This window comes from Nicotiana tabacum, chromosome 20 (assembly GCF_000715075.1).
Source record: "Nicotiana tabacum cultivar K326 chromosome 20, ASM71507v2, whole genome shotgun sequence".
Lineage (NCBI taxonomy): Eukaryota > Viridiplantae > Streptophyta > Magnoliopsida > Solanales > Solanaceae > Nicotiana > Nicotiana tabacum.
Window position 1 is genome coordinate 138,166,758 of NC_134099.1, and position 22,337 is coordinate 138,189,094.

Consider the following 22,337-nt stretch of genomic DNA (forward strand, 5'->3'; position numbering starts at 1 on the left):
TAAGTTCTCTTCTAGCCCATGCAGGTAACATGCGGTTTTTATGTGTGGCACCTGGTCCTCTTTCAGCAAAAACTTTGTTTTTCTGAAGAGACTGAACCCTGACTTGGCAATTTTCTTTTAAATGCTCGTTATTCCCACAGTAGGTACAGAGCCAATTATCAGGCACAGTGATGTACACTACAAGAAAATACCTACTTTATAGGGGGTTTTTTGGTCAAATTGTGACAGTTTTTGACCCCCACTAAAAGAATTGTGACGGTTTCTAGAAGTGCCACAGTTACTTTTGCCACGAGCATTATTGCAACGAATTTTTAAAACCTCCATGACAAACGCCACAAAATGAATTTTTAATTTGTGAGGGTTTTGAAAGATAATTAGTGTCAGTTTTAAACCCCCGCAATATGATTTCAATGTGTCAATAAAACAATACTGCGAGGGTTTATAAACTCCCTCAATATGATCGCATGGTTCAAAAAATAAATATTGTGGGGGGTTTACAAACCCCCAAAATATGATCTAAATATTTGGAAAAAAAAAGGTTATGTGGGGGTTTATAAACCCCCAAAATAGATCTAAATATTTTTTTAAAAAAAAGTTATGTGGGGGTTTATAAAACCCCAAAATATGATCTAAATATTTTTTTTTAAAAGTTATGTGGGGTGTATAACCGCTACAATATAATATTAGTGTTTTAAAATAAATAGTGGCAGTTCATTTCTGCCACAATATTTTTGTTGTTGAAAACTCTTTTTCTATTTGAATATTTTTTATTTGTAGGATTAAAGAAATAATTATATCAAATAACTTACAACATAAAACAAATTTCATAAATAATCACCAGAGTGACAAACATTACAAATTCAAATCCTCATGGAACTAAATAAATTTTTTATCATGTGGAATGATATATGATATGGTCACCAACCAGCTAAGATAGTAAAAATATATTCATTAAAAAATTGAGCTTCACTAAATCATTTAGAATATAATGGAATAATTTTTTTCTAGCTAAGTCTCCACAAACTCCACCAAAATACTTTCGGAACAAATACAAAACGAAATTAATAGGTTGTGAAAACCTGAACTTGATTGAGAACAGTAGTTCTCATTGTTCTTGTAATAATCAGCAATGAAATTCACCATCTTGTGGCCATACTCTCTCTGTTGCTCTGCGTCCATGGGCTTCAATTCACCCTCCCTAACCCTACCAAACAAGAAAAACCAAATAATATACGCCTTATGCCCATTTTGACTGACTATTTTATTATGCCAGCTAACTAATGACTATTTCAAAGTCATTTATTGCTTTGGAAGAACACATTTGGGAACACTTTAAAAGCAATTAATGTCAGCAGTCATTAGCAATACTGGAGCATATTCTCCTTACACTTGTATGAGTCACGAAACAAGATCTAGTTATTCAATAAAAAATACATCAGATTTCTTTTAATAGTAGTAACCCCATCGAGATGAAATCTAAAACTAGAATGTAAAAAATTAACCAAGCACACATGAAATAGCAAGATACAGATAAGTACGAATATACACATATACCTCGTGCCTATAGGAGCAGTCTTCATCTTGTGCCAAAAATAGAGATATTTCAAGCAGTGCTGTGTTGCACACAATTTTACAAGGTTGATTGGTCAGTACATAAACATCAAAAACTATTCTATATGCAGAATAATAGGACTACTGGCCTGCAACTGTGATAGGCCAAAGCAGAGGAGCTGGTTCTGTATAATTTGGCTAAAATTCTGTAATCTCACATTAAAGAGAAGCATGGATAAGATCAACCTACTCAATAGCAACATTAATTGACTATGATCTAATTATAAAAGCAGTGAATATATCATGAATTTCGTCCCCGAAAGCTCTTCATGTAGGAAAATACCTTCAGAACAAATACTACGTAGTGTTTATCCATCCAGGATTGGCTCTCAAAAGACATGGATCCACCTTGATCACCTAGTTTTGCCATGACAAGCTCATGGATGAATGATTGCAATATATCAGCTGCAGCTGAATCCTTATGAGTAACAATGTTGATAATTTCCCTTTCTTGTTGAAGTAAATACTTCACTGAAAAGACAAGAGAGAATGTATATATAAGTGAAACTCTTAGGTCAAATAACTTATCTTGAAAAATGTTTAACATGTCTATCAACCTTTTTTGTGAGTTGATTCAGCAGATTTGTAAGAAGTTGACCCTATCGATCAAAAGACAAGTCGTTACTTAACTACCCAAATATTCTTCTCTGCTAATACCACGAGCAAGAGATATGGGTGCGAATTAGTAATAACAAAGGTGAAAATCTCACATAGCAAGGCTGCCAAATGAAGAAACTCTGACACCTAAATGTACTCGCTTGTATGGAGAGTCACTGTATTTGGGGGTCCATCAGGTCAGTTGTGAAGGTAGAACATGCTCCATGGAGGAGACCTGCTTTGGAGAGAGAACTTGAACCAAGGTGTGAAACCTCCATATTAGCAACCTTACGTCATATAGCTCAAGATTTACATAATTTTCTGCATGTCTAGTCAAAAACTCGTGTGAAACATTCAGCACACACAAAAGATCTAAATTAATAGTTCAATCGCAAAAGATAAAAGCAACAGAAAATTTAACGCATTTTAGCATCGCAACACAGTGTCATAAATATTCCTACTCTAATGATATTCTAGGATATGGATTCAGTTATTCATTCTATGACTGAAAATATTAAATTGTTCAACTCACCTTGGCGTCTTGAACAATTGTGATAAAACAATGGAGCATCTTTCAAAGTTCAGGGTATTCAGTGAAAGACTACGGACAGCCATATAGTTTGCTGCCAGATACAACAAGATAGTACATTTTGCACTAAGAAAGCTTCGGCATTGCACCATAAAATTCATGGAAACAGGAAATTGAAAGCAAAGCATAACTAACCATACATATGGAACATAGTAGGAGACAAAAAGGATATCCAAATTGCAAATGGGTGGCCAATTGTGATGTGTGGAAGAAGCATTCCTAAAGCCATCCCAATCATTATAGCAAGAGTTTCTTGGCTTCCTTCCTATCAGAACAGGAAAAACGGATACCAAGTCTGAGTAAGTGGATTTTTGGCAATTTTTTAGCCACTGTAATAGCTATCACAATACCTTTGCAGTTATATTTGCTGCATTGTTTTGAAAGGCAAAGTGCTGTGTCAAAGCTGTTCTAGTGGCTCCACTAGTAACACCTGCTAAATCGAAACAAATAAAGATGATATTTAGAAAGTCAGTCCTATCACTTCAGCATGTTTGGCCTCATTAACAAGAAGAAATCATCTTCTATAAAAAGAAAAAGCTTCAAGGTCAGCCAGAAAGGTTAAAAATATGCTTCAGACTGCTTAAAACTCTTTGCCAAAATTTACCCAACATCTAAAATGGGTGAATTAATTACAGACCAGAAAGCTACTGCAATTGAAATTTCATAATATTCTAGTCAGAAGGACAAACAACTAAAGCAGCCAAGAAGAAAATAATGAACATTATAACATTGGAGAAAATAAGTAAATTACACTTTGAAAGTATTTAGCAGGTAGATTAGTTAAGAAGATTAACTCCATAATATTTTACAATCTTCTGCTGCAACATTGAAGACCAACAAAAATATGTGTAAGAGATGGAGAAAGGACATGGACCATCTGTCAATCACCACAAAGTTGTGACTAACCTGCAGACTTTGATGCTTAATCTATTTTCCATCTGATGCGTTACCCCAGGTATGTTATAGCATTATTTGGAAGCTGGAAGTCAAGAGGGGATGGTAAGAGAGTCCACAGGCAATTTGTGAACTACATGGAGGGAAAAAAATAGAAGAATTCTTGAAGGAAAGGAAAGTATGTGATGCTGCTGTAGGTTATCTTGCTAATTTTTTGGTGTTTCACTCATAGGGAATCTCCAACCTATAAAGATGATTGGATCGAGTTTGCAGATGTTTGGGATATAGTAGATATGCCCTAGATCCAATATCATATTTGATGTTTTGAACATATTTTTATAAAATATATATGGCATTTGATATTCTTTTATCATTGTTATTAATTGTTTGAGTAATTTGATAAGGTCCTTGATTAAATTTTGGGATTTGTCATCGTGATAGAGATCATGATAATGAGAGCAAAGTCTCTTATAATTTAATCTAAATTTGTTCTTGATCGTAGGATTATTAATTTGGACATTAGTAATCCGGTTAGATCAATATTTATGTAATCGTCTTTATGGGATAAAGATTAGTTGATCTCATTAACTAAATTACATAGATAGATGATGCATATAGAGATATGATCATTGAACCGACTCATTTGATAATTCCTAATGGTTAGAATTACCATAAACTGTCAATAGGATATTCTCTTGAAGAATATGATGTAAAAGTTTCCTTTGACCTGAGATCGTCATAGTAATTGACAAGTTATTTATTGTACTTTGATACTAGACACCTATGGCCCTAGGGCGATAGTTGAAAGGATATTGGGTATGATTAAATGCTTGTAGAATTAGTGATTGTTCAAGATGGAATCTGTCAATTCTTGGTAATGAGTTTAAGCTCCATGTTTTCATGAATTATAAACGACCAAATTAAGACCTTGGCCAGGGCAATTGAATGAAAGAATAAATGAGTTTCTTAGGTCATTCGATGGTCGATTATATTTGACATGAACACATAGTTGGTCGCCTATTAGGATTTGACAGTTGAACCATATCCTAGGGTGATCTAGAGCTATAAGGATAGAAGGAATTACTACATTATTCTTCTACTGGTTCTTGAGAGTAAATTGTATACTTCATATTATCCGGTCGTTAAGGAGTGTTTCTAGACGCCACCCTTGATTAGTATATTGATGTGGTCAATTTACTACCGGCTTAGTATTGAACCTATGGGGTCGCACACTAACGAGTGTTCTGATCTTTGCTAAAGGATTAATTAACTTATTATTTGATAATTAAATTAAGGAATTTAATTAGTCAAATACATTTAGTTGTTAGTCCAAATGAAATATTATTATATTCTTTGCTAGCACAGAGGATATAATTAATACTGTGAACAAATTGAAGTTTTCTATTTAGAATAGAAAATTAAATTATTTCTTGGTTGAATATATATATGATATATATTAAGTAGTCATACTTGATATTTATTTATATATAGGAGATATATAAATATTAATAAAGTATCCAATTTAGAATTGGATTGTAAATCCCATAAGAGACGTCTACAAGACGAAATCTTTTTGTTATGGGATTTGAACTTTATTTTTAGCAAAATAATAATTAATGACTTATAAGGAAAATCCAATATTGAATTGGATTTGTCATTATTACAATCCAACTTTCACGTTGGACTTCATGGAAAGTACATGTAAAAATTCGGCAGATTCAAACTTTCTAGGAATGTTTTCCGATTTCTTTTTAGAAAAATTCCATGAAGTTTATTTTTGGAATAAACTTTTACCCTAAGTAAATCATTACCTCACTCAAATAGGAAAATGGTTTGTAGGTGATGCAATATAAAGGGTGATGGAGTAAATTTGCTGGATCACTTATTCTTGAGAAGAAAACCCACTTTGTTAAAGTGAGAGTGCAACACAAGCCAAGAGAGAAAATACAATTACAAGAAAAGTGTTTCTTGTTCTTCTAACATTGAGTTGAGATTTTTGTGAAAAATTTCAACACAATATTTCGTTCAATTTGTTCGCGTGTTTCATTGATCAAAGAGTTGATAGCAAGGATCAGTCTCGGTGTGGATACGCATAGAGTCTTCGCACTAAAGAAGAAATTTTGAAACGAGACTCTCTTCACCATGTACGTCTTAGATCTGATCTATTGACATGTAAATAAATTTTAAACATAAAAAGATCTGCCTAAGATTGTTATTGTCTTCCCCTGCGTGTTACGAACACCTATACGCAATCCTTCAGTGGTATCAGAGCTGTGATTTATTGTGTCTAAAATTTATTTAAGAAATATTTTAATATTATATTTAAAGAGTTCAAATCATAATACATGTGTATTGTACAATAGTCAAATCGTTTGAAAGTTGATATTATTTTATTGTGGATAAAATATGTATTCATATAACTATTGAGCTAGTTCAAAACTTGAATTTGAAATTTTGTATTAAATACGGCGGGAATCTATAATAGGTTACATGATTCTATTGTTATTTTTAATTGTTATTAGTTTATGATATGTTAATTAATACTACTTTTCTGGCATGAATTATTTTTATGTTATATATAAGATAAACATGTTAGAAGATGTTGAATTTCGTTTTTATGTCACATGCTTATTCGTTACATAATTTTGAATTATTTATTACATGTGATGCAAATCATTCCAGGACTAAGCATGTAGACAACTTGAACTAAATTCGCATGTTGTAAAAGATTTGATCTTCATGTTATTAAAAGTTGTTTTAGTAACAATTCCCTTTTACTAAAATTTGGGTTCTTAAATAATAAAATATAAAATATTTTATTATAAAGCTATCCATCAAGGTAAATAATTTTACTTATTTCTTGTTTATAAGGAGCGGCCTGACTACCAGGAGACTTATAGTTCGAGAATATGTTAAAATTATTTATTGCATTAGATGTATGGATTGAAAGAATTATTCAATTTTACACTAGATGCCTGGACCACCCGGGGGAGTATAAAATTTAATAAGTTCTTTGCTATCATGATGGTTGAACTCAACTATGCCAATAGGATCGACCTGACTACCAGGGGACTATTTGACATAGAGCTATTTAAGGAAATTGTATGGGGATACAATTGGTAAGAGTACCTACCTTTAAAATATATGTGAGAAACGACTTGACTTCCAAGGGGCTCATACATATTGTTAAAGGATTCCTTTACTCCACTAATAGAAAGAAAGATTTCGTAAACTATAATGAGGGTAAATAATTTAAAATAATTAGTGGAAATATCATTTAGATAAAAGTCCATGTCTTTATGATATATGCAAATATGTTCTTATATTATTGCCTTTTCTTTTCTATATTTTAGATTTCTCAGTATGTCTGTTATATCACTGTGTGAAATACTTGAGACCAACAAATTGGTAGGACCAAACTTTGATGACTGGTATAGAAATTTGAGAATTGTTCTCATGCATGAAAACCTTATTGATGTGATCGATAAGCCTGCAAAGATAATCCCACCAGAGAATGATGTTCAAGGCACCAAGGTTTATCAGAAATACTTAGAAGAATGCCTTGCTATTAAACACATCATTCTCGATTCTATGAGTTCTGAACTCCAGAGGAAACATCAGAATATGGATCCAACTGCAATCATTGAATATCTTAAGAAGATGATTGATACACAGTTGAACATTGAAAACTCTCCAGTTGGACCCCTTGTCAATCATATGACCGTTCTTACTGAAGAACATGAGAAGTTGGGGTACAAGCTTGGTAAAGAGATTTCTGAAGATTTGATCTTGCAGCCAGTATATGATGATGAATGTTTTCACTGTAAGAAGAAATGACATTGGAAGAGAAACTACAAGAAGTATCTTGCAACACTAAAGGACAAGAAACAAGGTGAGATATTAATGAAAAATGTTTTCAAGGTTTCTTTAGCTACTACTAATTCTTCACTGTGGGTATTAGATACTGGCAGTGGTTATAACATCTGTAATATGTTGCAAGGGTTCAAGGTAATTAGAAGGCTAAAAAAAGGAGAAGTTAATCTACAAGTTGGAAATGGTGCAAAAGTTGCGGCCGTAGTTGTAGGATCAATTTCTTTAATAATGTCTACGGGCAAAGTACTTATGTTGGATGATTGTTATTATGTTCCTAAATTTGTTTCGAACATAATTTCAGCTTCTATGTGAGACAAACGTGGTTTTCGCATAAATATAGGCAATGGTATTTGCTCTATTTATTATAGTGATAATTTATATGTGAATGGCTATCTTCAACATGACGTTTATGTCTTACCTAATGTGAATGCTAATTCGATTATGCATGTTTCAAGTCTTAAGAGGAAAAGAGATGATCATGTAAATCAAACATACCTTTGGCATTGTAGGCTTGGTCATATTGGAGAGAAAAGAATTAACAAGTTGTACAAGGAAGGGTACCTTGACAAGTATGATTTTGAATCATATCCAACTTGTGAATCTTGTCTCAAAGGAAAAATGACCAAATCTCCATTTACTGGAAGTGGAGAAAGAGCTTCTGAATTATTGGGACTAATTCATACATATGTTTGTGGGCCCATGAAAATTCAAGCTAGAGGTGGATATTTTTACTTCATCACCTTCACTGATGATATGTCAAGATATGGATTTGTGTATCTTATGAAACACAAGTCTGAATCTTTTGAAAAGTTCAAAAGGTTCCGTAGTGAAGTTGAGAAGCAGACTGGTAAAAGTATCAAAGTACTAAGGTCTGATAGAGGTGGAGAATATCTTAGTGAAGATTTTATCAGATATCTCAAAGAGAATGAGATTCTCTCATAGTGGACACCTCCAGGAACACCACAACACAATGGTGTGTCTGAAAGGAGAAACCGAACCTTATTAGATATGGTGAGATCTATGATGGGGTTCACTGATCTTCCAATAAATTTATGGGGATATGCTTTGGAAGCAGCAATATACTTACTTAATAAAGTTTCCACTAAGTCAGTCTTTGCAACACTATATGAGATATGGAAAGGATGTAAACCTAACCTTAAACATATTAAAGTTTGGGGTTGTCCAGCTTATGTTAAGAGACTACAGTCTGATAAACTTGACTCAAAATCTGATAAGTGTAGGTTCATTGGGTATCCCAAGGAAACAATGGGATATTATTTCTATCACCCTTCTGACCATAAAGTGTTTGTGGCCAGAGGAGCAATCTCTTTGGAAAGGGAATTTCTTTTAGAAGGAAATTATAATGGAGAAATAGAACTTGATGAAGATCAAGAAACTAATGAATCAACACAATATAAAGATCATGAGACCCAAGTTGAAGAACCTTTATTGGATGTTTTGAAGTTGCCAAGGAAGTTGCCATCTTCAACGGTTGAAGTTCAAGAACTAACTGAAGTTCAAGAACAGGTTAATGAACCAGTTCTAAACCAAATTGAACAACAACCAAATCCAGCACAAGGTGAAGAGGTTGTACAAGTACCTCTTAGAAGGTCTACACGAGAACGTCATGTACCAACTAGATTAAATTTATTGGTACAAGATGATGTATCAAATAAGGTTGATCATAATGATGATGACCCTAAGACCTATAAAGAGGCTATACAAAGTTCCGATTATGAGAAGTGGCAAAAGTCCATGGAATCCGAAATGGAATCCATGAAGGAAAATAAAGTATGGACTTTAGTTGAACCTTCAAAGGATATAAAACCTATAGGTTGTAAATGGGTTTTTAAGAAAAAGATTGTAGCAGACGGAAAGGTGGAGACCTACAAAGCCCGTCTTGTTGCCAAGGGATATCGTCAGAAAGTAGGAGTTGACTATGACGAGACTTTCTCTCCCGTCGCAATGCTCAAATCTATTCGGATTTTGCTTGCTATAGCAACATACTATGATTATGAAATATGGAAAATGGATGTGAAAACAGCTTTCCTTAATGGTGAGCTAGAAGAGGATGTGTACATGACACAACCTGAAGGTTTCACATCTTCGTCTAATCATAATAAAATTTGCAAGCTACAAAGATCCATTTATGGACTAAAGCAAGCTTCTCGAAGTTGGAATATTTGCTTTAACAAGACAATTGAAAAGTTCAATTTTGTTAGATGCAAAGAAGAACCTTGTGTGTACAAAAAGGTTAGTGGGAGCACAATTATATTCTTAGTGTTGTATGTTGATGATATATTGCTCATAGGGAATGACATACCGGCATTGCAAAGTACCAAGATTTGGCTATCTGAACAGTTCTCCATGAAAGACTTGGGAGAAGCAGCTTATATATTAGGAATAAAGATCTATAGAGATAGATCTAGGAAGCTGTTTGGACTTTCCCAGTCTTTGTACATTGATACCATATTAAAGAGGTATAATATGGATAATTCCAAAAGAGGCTATCTACCGATAGGCACTGGAATTACTCTCAGTAGGAGGATTGTCCTAAAACACCTGAAGAGAGAGAACGTATGAGTAAGATCCCATACGCTAGTGCAGTGGGAGCTATCATGTATACCATGACATGTACACGTCCTGATGTGGCTTATGCACTTGGAGTGACTAGCCGCTATCAGACAAATCCTGGTGAGGAACATTGGAAGGTGGTGAAGACCATTCTTAAGTACTTAAGAAGGACTAAAAACCAATTCCTCATCTATGGAGATTCTGAGTTGAAACTTGAAAGTTATATTGATGCAAGTTTCTCTTCAGATAGAGATGATAGCAAATCTATTTCTGGTTATGTATTCACCTTAAATGGTGGTGCAGTGAGTTGGAAAAGTTCCAAACAAGCTACAGTAGCTGATTCAGTGACTGAAGCAGAATATATAGCAGCTAGTGAAGCTGCTAAGGAAGTTGTATGGATGAAAAAGTTCTTAACTGAACTTGGTGTGGTTGCTTCAATAGAAGGTGCGGTTCCACTGTTGTGTGACAATACTGGAGCCATTGCTCAAGCAAAAGAACCAAGATCATACCAAAAGTCTAAACACGTTCTGCGAAGGTATCACTTGATAAGAGAGATCATTGAACGTGGATACGTCGAGATTCAAAAGGTTGATGGAAAAGAAAATGCTGCAGGCCCATTCACTAAAGCTCTTGACGCAAAGGAGTTTGACAAGCACAAATGGAAATTGGGAATGAAGTACAAGAGCGATTGGCTCTAGTGCAAATGGGAGATTGTTAGGGATATAGTAGATATGTCCTAGATCCAATATCATATTTGATGTTTTGAACATATTTTTATAAAATATATATGGCATTTGATAGTCTTTTATCATTGTTATTAATTGTTTGATTAATTTTATAAGGTCCTTGATTAAATTCTGGGATTTGTCATCGTGATAGAGATCATGATAATGAGAGCAAAGTCTCTTATAATTTAATCTAAATTTGTTCTTGATCGTAGGATTATTAATTTGGACATTAGTAATCCGGTAAGATCAATATTTATGTAATCGTCTTTATGTGATAAATATTAGTTGATCTCATTAACTAAATTACATAGATAGATGATGCATATAGAGATATGATCATTGAACCGACTCATTTTATAATTCCTAATGGTTAGAATTACCATAAACTGTCAATAGGATATTCTCTTGAAGAATATGATGTAAAAGTTTCCTTTGACTTGAGATCGTCATAGTAATTGACAAGTTATTTATTGTACTTTGATACTAGACACCTATGGCCCTAGGGCGATAGTTGAAAGGATATTGGGTATGATTAAATGCTTGTAGAATTAATGATTGTTCAAGATGGAATCTGTCAACTCTTGGTAATGAGTTTAATCTCCATATTGTCATGAATTATAAACGACCAAATTAAGACCTTGGCCAGGGCAATTGAATGAAAGAAGAAATGAGTTTCTTAGGTCATTCGATGGTCGATTATATTTGACATGAACACATAGTTGGTCGCCTACTAGGATTTAACAGTTGAACCATATCCTAGGGTGATCCAGAGCTATAAGGATAGAAGGAATTACTATATTATTCTTCTACTGGTTCTTGAGAGTAAATTGTATACTTCATATTATCCGGTCGTTAAGGAGTGTTTCTAGACGCCACCTTTGATTAGTATATTGATGTGGTCAATTTACTACCAGCTTAGTATTGAACCTATGGGGTCGCACACTAACGAGTGTTCTGATCTTTGCTAAAGGATTAATTAACTTATTATTTGATAATTAAATTAAGGAATTTAATAATTCAATTACATTTAGCTGTTAGTCCAAATGAAATATTATTATATTCTTTGCTAGCACAGAGGATATAATTAATACTGTGAACAAATTGAAGTTTTCTATTTAGAATAGAAAATTAAATTATTTCTTGGTTGAATATATATGATATATATTAAGTAGTCATACTTGATATTTATTTATATATAGGAGATATATAAATATTAATAAAGTATCCAATTTAGAATTGGATTGTAAATCCCATAAGAGACGTCTACAAGACGAAATCTTTTTGTTATGGGATTTGAACTTTGTTTTTAGCAAAATAATAATTAATGACTTATAAGGAAAATCCAATATTGAATTGGATTTGTCATTATTACAATCCAACTTTCACGTTGGACTTCATGGAAAGTCCATGCAAAAATTCGGCAGATTCAAACTTCCTAAGAATATTTTGCGATTTCTTTTTAGAAAAATTCCATAAAGTTTATTTTTGGAATAAACTTTTACCCTAAGTAAATCATTACCTCAACCAAATAAGAAAAGGGTTTGTAGGTGATGCTACTATATAAAGGGTGATGGAGAAAATTTGCTGGATCACTTATTCTTGAGAAGAAAACCCACTTTGTGAAAGTGAGAGTGCAACACAAGCCAAGAGAGAAAATACAATTACAAGAAAAGTGTTTCTTGTTCTTCTAACATTGAGTTGAGATTTTTGTGAAAAATTTCAACACAATATTTCGTTCAATTTGTTCGCGGGTTTCATTGATCAAAGAGTTGATAGCAAGGATCAGTCTCGGTGTGGATACGCATAGAGTCTTCGCACTAAAGAAGAAATTTTGAAACGAAGCTCTCTTCACCAGGTACGTCTTAGATCTGATCTATTGACATGTAAATAAATTTTAAACATAAAAAGATCTGCCTAGGATTGTTATTGTCTTCCGCTGCGTATTACAAACACCTATATGCAATCCTTCAGCAGAATGGAACTCTTGCACACGGGATTGTTCCTTCTTGTCAATAAAATTAATCTACTTATCTGACAAGGAAAACGATTTTATAATCATCAGTAATTGGAAACACACGTGGAGGTGAAAAGTTCGTTCATGATGACTATGATAAATGAAACTGATCAGAGCTGATGCTAATTTCCATTAGCTTGGTGAAAGAAATAGTTCAATAAATTTATAGATGTCAAAGTTCTTGATCTTACAGGACTAGAATGAGAAGAATTATTGCCTTTGGAACAAATGCTTATGTGAAATTTGAATGGTTTAGGCACTTTAACAAAGATACTGATGTGAAACAGGAGATGATGCACCTCTCCAAATATTTTGGATGACCACACGCAGTGAGAGACTATTTTTCTGGCCAAAATAAGCTTTATATCTATTTTGTGTCTCTTGGAACAAAGTACTAAAAAAGTTGCAGTAAGAATGATCAGATATAATAGTATCTTTCTTTAAAATTGTGTTCCATCTTAAATATCTACAACAAAGATTCACCTATGTAATAAATCAAGATACGACAGATCAACATAGTAAAGGAAAGCATCTTTACATTAAATTATAAAGCATATTAGTACTTTTGGCAAGGTGAAGGATCTGATATATCAGACAATTCACGCTAACAGCCCCAACCCTAAAAATCAAGAGACATTAGACAAACAAGTTGAATACTAGACACAACCAGACAAGAAGTTTACACTTTATTTAGAAGATAAGAGAATGAAATTGCCACTAAGAGCAATATTTCACTTACTGAATGACCTTGATAACCTTCCTAAACAGACAACAAACACAAAGGCCGACGAAAATAAAGGAGACACAAGATCCATCAACATTCCTGCAAGAAATACAAATGATTTTATTGTCATTGCATCCGTTTCAGGAATGACAACAGAAGCACAAATCAATGTCATTTAACCTTCTAGAAAAATGTTTTTCATAATAATAAAATTATATTTTGATGTATTTATAAAACTTAATAAATCATTTAAATTACAAACAATAACTATACCTCTTCTGTCTCAATTTATATAATACTCTTTCCTTTTCAGAATGTCTCAAAATGTTTAACCATTGAATTTCTATACAACTTTTAACTTTCAAATTCGTTAAACTGTTCAAATAAACTTTGATGTGATCTTCGCTATCAAACTATCTTTTCTACCATAACTTCACTAATTTTTAGGCAGAATACATAGACAGACACTTAAACTATCAAAGAAAATTCGCTTGAACACCTCAACTAAGCCATTTATCACCGAAACACTTTTACTATACTTTTACTGCACCAGTTTAACACGTCCGACCTGAGCTTATAAAAATTTTTGACGAGTTTGATTACGCGCTTCCAACATGGATAATCTAACCAATTAAAAATTGACACGTTTTTTACAATGACACATAGATTATTTTACCAGCTAAAACCAAACATATTTACTCTATTCCTGATTATAACCCTCTTTACACATTCCTAAAACAACAAACGATCAAAAAAAGTCCTAAGTCCCAAATTCGATTCCAGTAAAATCCGCCCAAAGCGATGCATGTCCATTGATTTTGCTTCGTTTTCGTTCGATATTGAGTGGTAATAGTGCCATAGGTAAATATCTGTTCGATTTGTTTGATTTTGTCCAAATATGTGCTTGAAGAACGATTATCAGTATATTGTTGGTGCTGACTTGTTGAAGTGCTGCTTGATTTCAAAATTGAAGTGCTGAAAGGGTAAGTCTTTTTAGTGTTTGTATTGTAGTCATTTTAGTGGTGGGCCTCTGTGGGAGTTGGGACTGATTTGGGACCACAATTAGGGTTTTTTTTAAAGAAATTGGGGAATATTAAAATAGTGATGTCAGACTTTATTGCTGTTAATTTTTACCATGGTGGTAATTTTACCCTTGACCATGACTCGAAATATGTGGGGGAAGAGGAGGTGTTAATAGCTGATATTGATAAAAACCATTTTTCTATTCCAGAACTATTATATTACACTAAAAATGGGATATGCCATAGTGGGCGGCTTCTGTTACCAAGACCTGAAAACTAAGAATTTTGTCTATGTGGATAGTGATGCACAATTATTGAATATTGTGTCTAACCTTGAAAATGGAGACGAGTTACATTTGTATATTGAACATATTGTTCTAGACCCTGAGGTAATGGATGATGTGCCTCCTACTAGACTTATTGGTGGTCCAGAAATAGGTTTAAGTGAAGTGAATAGTGCATCTGGGGAAACAAACACAGAAGAGAGGCAAAAGGTTGCTGCTAAAATTGAAATTAGGGAAAATGTTGTTGATAAAAGTGAAGTGAGGGAAGAGGTTGCTGCTGAAACAGAAGAAAGGGAAGAGGTTGTTGCTGAAAGTAAAGTGGGGAAAAATGTTGTTGATGAAAGTGAAGTGGGGAAGATGTTGCTGCTGAAACTAAAGTAAGGGAAGAGGTTAATACTGAAACTGAAGTAAGGGAATATGATGTTACATACTTTGATGGTGCTATTTCAGATCTGGACAGTAGTAGTGACTCAGAGTTTGATATTGTACCAGAAGAAGATGATAGTGATGCTGATGAAGAGTTAATAGCTGTTAGGAATTTAAAAGAGAACCAAGCTAAATGCTAGAAGAAGGAAAAAACTAATTGTTCATGTAGAAGTACCTCTAGGAGAAGGAAAAATAGATAGAGGCTTTGAAGACATTGGCAAGAACAAGGCAGACAAATATGCTGGTAAATTAGGTGGGGATGAAGACTATGTTGATAGTTCTGATATAGGTAGTGATGATTCTGATGATGAGCTAGATGTGGAAGCTGAAATTGGTGTTGATTTGCCAAGTAGAAGGAAGAGTACAAAGTTAAGATATGATCCAGATTGTGTTGTGGTTATTTTTGAACTTGGCATGATATTTGAGAATATCAAACAATTTAGGAAGGCAGTGACTGACTATGCTATTGAATACCATGCACAACTGAAACTCAGGCCTAATGAGGCAACTAGGGTGAGGGTGAAATGTAAATCAAAGATTTGCCAGTGGGAGTTATTTTCAAGTCTTGACAGGGATTCAGGGAATTTTATAGTTAAGAAGTATCATCCTATTCACAAGTACAATCCAATAAACAAAAATAAGCTTTGTAATTCTAAGTATATTGTTGACAAATTCATAGATAGGATCACATCTCAGCCTTATATTAGGATCTGGGAAATACAAGAATTGGTTAGAGACAAATTGGGTTTATATGTTGGTAGAACCATCTGTTACAGGGCAAAACAGATAGTGCTTAGGAAGTTTATGGGGGATTGAAAGATGGAGTTTGCTAGATTATATGACTATGCTGATATAATTAAACAAACCAATCCTGGTAGTACTTGCTATGTATATTTTGATGCATTGAAGAAAGGTTGGTTGGAAGGATGCAAGAAGATCATTGGTTTTGATGGGTGTTTTCTAAAAGGAGCATGTAAGGGTGAAGTGTTGGTAGCTATTGGGAAAAATAGGAACCAACAAATATATCCCATTGCATGGGCTGTGATAGACAATGAGTCAAAAGCATCTTGGAGTTGGTTTATAAACAACTTAATAGCTGACTTGGAGTTGGGAGATGGAGCTGGATTAACAGTTATGTCTGATATGCAAAAGGTACTTTACTTCATCTTATTCTGTTTTATCTTTCTACTTCTGATTTCTGTTTCTGTTTTAGCTTTCTGATTTCTGACTTCATGAGTCAAAAGCTTCTCATTAGTTTTCTGATTTCTGTTTTAGCTTTCTGATTTTTGTTGATTTCTGTTTTATCTACATTCTATTTTAGCTTACTTTATTCTGTCCCATCTGTTTTCTATTTGATTCATTGTTGTTTTGTAGGGTTTGGTACCAAGCATTCAAGAGTTACTACCAAATTGTGAGCATCGAATGTGTGCTAGGCATATATGGTCTAAGTGGTCAAAAACGTGGAGAGGTGAGGAGATGAGAAAGCAATTCTGGAGGTGTTCTAAGGCTAGTTTTGAGGTGAAGTTGAAAGAAGAACTGACTGCTTTGGGAAAGCTTGGAAAGGTATATGTAAAAGCTTATTGAAGTATAACAAAGAGTATTGGTGTAGAGTTTTTTTCCGTGAACACTCTAAATGTGATATTGTAGAAAATAATATGTGTGAGACCTTTAATTCTTGGATATTAGAACCTAGGCACAAGTCTATTATTATCATGTTAGAGGACATTAGTCATAAAGTAGTTAGGAGACATGTTGATATGATACAGCTTGCAGAGACTTGGATTACAGACATATCTCTTATGACACGGGTGATTCTAGAAGAAAATAAGGAGTTGTCTAGAAAATGCAAAGTTTTGTGGTTTGGAACTGATGGGTTTGAGGTTGATGAGTATGAATACAGATACATAGTGAACTTGAGGAGAAGAACATGTACTTGTAGATCCTGGCAGTTAAGAGGGATCCCTTGTGCACATGCAATATGTGCAATCTATCACCAAGATGAAGAACCATACAATTATGTGGATCACTGGTATAGAAATGAGACATTTCTCAAGGCATACCAATACTTTCTTGAACCAATCCCCAACATGAAGATGTGGCCTGACACTAATTACATGGTAATTGAGCCTCCTGCACCAAAACCAATGTCAGGCAGGCTCCAAAAGAAAAGAAGAAAGGCAAAGAATGAGCTTAATAAAAGAAGTATGGCAAGCTCTCTAAGCAAGGAGTTAATATGACATGTTCAAAATGTCATTAAGGAGGCCATAACAAGTCTACATTCCAATCAAGGGTATGTTGTAATATTTTTCCCCTTTTTATTCACTTAAATGCCAACTTATATATGTACTTTCTGGAATTTTTAGGGTGGAATGGGAGAGTCTACTCAAGCAACTCAACAAAGCCAAGGAAGTCAAGAAACTCAAGAATCTAAGGAAACTAATAGCGGAAGTGGAAGAGGTAGGGAAAAGAGTGCTAATACAATCACAACCAATGGCAGAGGAAGGGGAAAGGGTGCTAATACAAGCATAACCAGTGGCAGTGGAAGGGGAAACAACACTAGTTTTGGCAGGGGTGCATTTCCAAATGCACCTCCCCCAACTGCTCCTAGAAAACTTACTATTGGGGTTAAAAGAACAAGAGGAAGATGTGCTGAATCTGCAACACCATCTGATGGACATAAGAGGTCAAGAAATGTTGGTTTTGGATGTTACACCAACCCTACAATTGGAATGACTATCATTAATGTAAGGACTATCTATTCACAACTTCATTTTGTTATTACTACCATTTGTTAAAACTGATCTATGTGCCTTTTATGTCAATTTCAGCCAGGTAGTTCGGGTGAAAGAGTTGTATCATATGGGACCAAGGTTGTAAAGGATACCAGTGCAGTCAATATCGATCTTGGATTTAAACCTCCTGGCCTTAAGTTTTAAAGGCAGAAATGCTATAACTACTTCTCAGCTACAACAACTAAGTGCAAACAAGAGAAGCCAAACTGGAACTTCAGTAACTACCTCTTCAGTTGCAAGTCCAGTCCCTCCAGCGCCATAGTTGTGTTATAGTTGTGTTAGGATTATGCTATTTTGGATTTCAGTTTATGTATTTTGCTAAGTATCCAAACTTGGATTGATTATTTTATCTTTTTTGGGTCAGATCATGTATTTTGCTAGTTGTTTGGAATTGTTGAAAACACTATAGCTGGAATGCAATTTAAATGCGTTGGTAGCATTCTGTTTAATGCAATTTAAATGCCTATGTTTAAACACTTTAGCTAGTAACATCAAACTGCAGAAAAATTGCATTCAGTTTAAACAAATGCATTCAGTTTTGTATGCATTCAGTTGGAAACATCAAACTGCTGAAAAGTTGAACCAATACATAAAAACTGCAGAAAATTTTTCACCTAGGCATAACAAATTGCATAAAACTGCAGAAGTTGTTTAATTTCATTGAAGTAAGGCCACATGCCACAATTACATCCAAAAACACTAGATACACCCAAAATATATCTACCACCACTACAAATTGACCACAAAATACTTCAACCACCAGCAAAATCACAGCAACTTCAATACTTGATGACACAACAGCAGATCCAAATAATCAGCATCGTTACTATAATAGAAGCCAATTTCTTCCTCCTTGTTCTTGCTCGATCCCTTTCTTCTTCAAAATCTTTGACCCTGTTCAGTAAATCCCAAATAACCCTATTCGCTTGGTTAGGAAACTCGTCGTCAACCCACTTAAAATAATTACTTCCACCTTTGTCCTTCAAAAAAATTCATTCAAACTAAAATTAGCCCAAAAATAACATGACTAAAAATTAATTAATTGTAGTTAATTATCACTTACCTTTTCAATTTTGCATCCATAGAACACCCTTCCAGGATTAGATGGAGTCCATGAAGTTTTCAATTGACATTCATGACTACACCGACATGAATCGATTCTTGCTTTGAGATACATAATAGAGAGCTTATTAAGCCAAGATTCGAACACAATTTGGAGAGAAGAATAGAAATTTTAAATAAAATCAAGAAAATGTTGAAGAAATAGGGCTGGATTTTGAGGGAATGGTGAAGAATTAGGGCTGGTAACAGGGAGGAGGGTCTAATTATATTATTGGAGAGAGGAGGCATGTTACCGTTTATTGTACCGTTAATAGGTTTTTTGTCAGCATACTTCTATTGTTCACGCACTCAAATGCAGTGATATTCACATTATTTGCCATGTCAGTCAGACGTGTTAAACTGGTGCAGTAAAAGTATAGTAAAAGCGTTTGGGTGGAAAATGGCTTAGTTGAGGTGTTCAAGTGAACTTTCTTTGATAGTTTAAGTGTCTGTCTATGTATTCTGCCTTTTTTTTCTATGATCACCAAAACCAAGTGCAATTCAGAGAACATCTTAAACTGCGGCCACTTGCCAGTCAAAAGATTGAGAAAGAAAGTTCTTTTTTCATATAATTTCGATACAAAGCATAAAAAAGACTATAATGCACACAACATACATGTGAAAGGGCATACCGAGATCATTCATGAGATCTGCCACTAAACGCCACATTTTGGCATTACTAAATTAGAACCCTGAAAAAGAAAGCAAAAGCAACAGTCTCTTTCCAACAAGTACTTATGTGACGATCCGGCCGGTCGTCTTAAGAATTACCGCCCTGATCCCCTGTTAACTACTTTTCCCAAGTTTATTTCTGCTAATGTGATTTGTCGGGATGTTCAATTTTGAGTTTCGAAGCGTTTTGGGACACTTAATCCCCAAATGAGAGCTTAAGTGTTGGAAAGTTAACTGTAGTCGTAACAGAGTGAAGACGGCCTCGGAATGGAAATCTGATGGTTCCGTTAGCTTCGTTGGTTGATTTTGGGGTTAGGAGTATGTTCAGACTGTATTTTGAAGGTCCGTAAATAATTTAGTCTTGAAATGCCGAAAGTTAAATTTTGGAAGTTTCCTGTTCGATAGTGAGATTTTGATCCGAGGGTCGGAATGGAATTCCGAGAGTTGCAATAGTTCCGTTGTGTCATTTGAGATGTGTTTGCAAAATTTTAGGTCATTCGGACGAGGTTTGATAGACTTTTTGATCAAAAGCGTATTTTGAGGAAAATTGGAGTTCTTAGGCTCAAATCCTTGATTAATTCGAGGTTTGATAGATGGTTTGGGGACCGTAGATGCGACTAAGGGACCGTAGAAGCGGAATTTAGTCTTTCCTTCAGGTTCCACAGATGCGGAAGGGTCATCGCAGAAGCGGTGTCGCACCTGCGAACAAGTAATCGCAGATGCAATTTCTGGACATTTAATGAGAGTCGCAGATGCGACGTAGTTTCCCAGGGTCACAAATGCGGAAATCGTTGGGCAGAACATATAAATAGTTGCTTTTGCGAATATGAGGGATTCTTTCACCATTTTCATCCGGGAAGCTTTTGAGAGAGATTTTTGAGGAAAACAAAGGGGAATCGCTTGGAGGTAACATCCTTGACTTCATAACTTGTTTTTATGTGATTAAAGACCTAATTATTGGTGAGAAATTTGGGAAAATGGTTAATTAGGGCTTGAGTTTAAGAGGCCTTTAAATGAGGATTTGAGGGGTCATTTGGACTCCGATTTCAGTGTTCTTGTTATGTATAGACTCATGAGAGTACGAGGTTTCTGAAAATATAAATTTCACCCGATTCCGAGATGTGGGCCCGAGGGGCATTTATGTCATTTTACATAATTTTGCGTATTAGCTTAGATTTTAATTGTAGAATCAGTTACTTGAAGTGTTATTTACATTATTCAATTGAATTGAATAGATTTGGGCTATTTAGAGTCGAGTACTCGTGGCAAAGAAGTGGTGTCGGATTGATTTTGAGCTGGTTCGAGGTAAGTGGCTTGTCTAACCTTGTGTGAGGGACCTTCCCCTTGGGATATGATATATTTGATTATTAAAATGCCTTGTACGTGAGGTGACGAGCGCGTACTTGAGCTAATTGTTGAAAATCTGATTTTTCCTTAAGTATTTCAATTGAGTTCTTTTTCATGTTTTATTCTACTTGTGAATTTAGCCTGTTGCTAGTTTAGAGAAGCATATTTAGTTGACATAATTGCCTATTTGCTTAAACTGCCTTAATTGCATTATGTGGAGCATGCTAGGCTTGAATTAACTGTTTACTTGGTACGAAATTTAGCTTAATTGGGTATTCTTGTGTTGTTGTTGTGTGCTTTACTTTGGGACTATGGGACGACATCCCGGGAGATCCCCTGTACGTATTTATGATCTGGTTGCTGCTGTGTGTTTTACTTTGGGACTACGGAACGGCATCCCGGGAGATCTCTTGTACGTATTTATGATCTGGTTGTTGCTGTGTGTTTTAGTTTAGGACTACGGGACGGCATCCCGGGAGATCCCCTGTACGTATTTATGATCTGGTTGTTGTTGTGTGTTTTACTTTGGGACTACTGGACGACATCCCGGGAGATCCCCTGTACGTATTTATGAGCTGGACTAAGGTGCGGGATACCAAGAGATCCCTGACACGTATATTGAGGATACCAAGAGATCCTCGGGATACCAAGAGATCACTGGCACGTATATTGAGGATACCAAGAGATCCTCGGGATATCGAGAGATCCCTAGCATATATTGAGGATACCAAGAGATCCTCGGGATACCAAGAGATCCCTAGCATATATATTGAGGATACCAAGAGATCCTCGGGATATTAAGAGATCCCTAGCATATAATTGAGGATATCAAGAGATCTTCAGGATACGGAGAGATCCCTAGCATATATTGAGGATACCAAGAGATCCTCGAGATACCAAGAGATCCTCGGGATACCAAGAGATCCCTAGCATATATTGAGGATACCAAGAGATCCTCGGGATACCAAGAGATCCCCGGTTATCATCCTAGCTGTGAATGGTATTTCCTTGTGGTTTGCCTTTATCTCTATTTCCGTTATTGTACTCTTATCATTCTGTATAGATTCTGACTGTAGATTCTCAATTGTA

The 22,337-nt window shown here is 34.8% G+C and overlaps 1 pseudogene; it reads right to left on the minus strand.

The window, feature by feature from the left end:
• Positions 1–945: 945 nt before the first annotated feature.
• The window catches only part of LOC107796594 (protein root UVB sensitive 3-like), a 34,640-nt pseudogene continuing 13,248 nt past the window's right edge, over positions 946–22,337 (minus strand).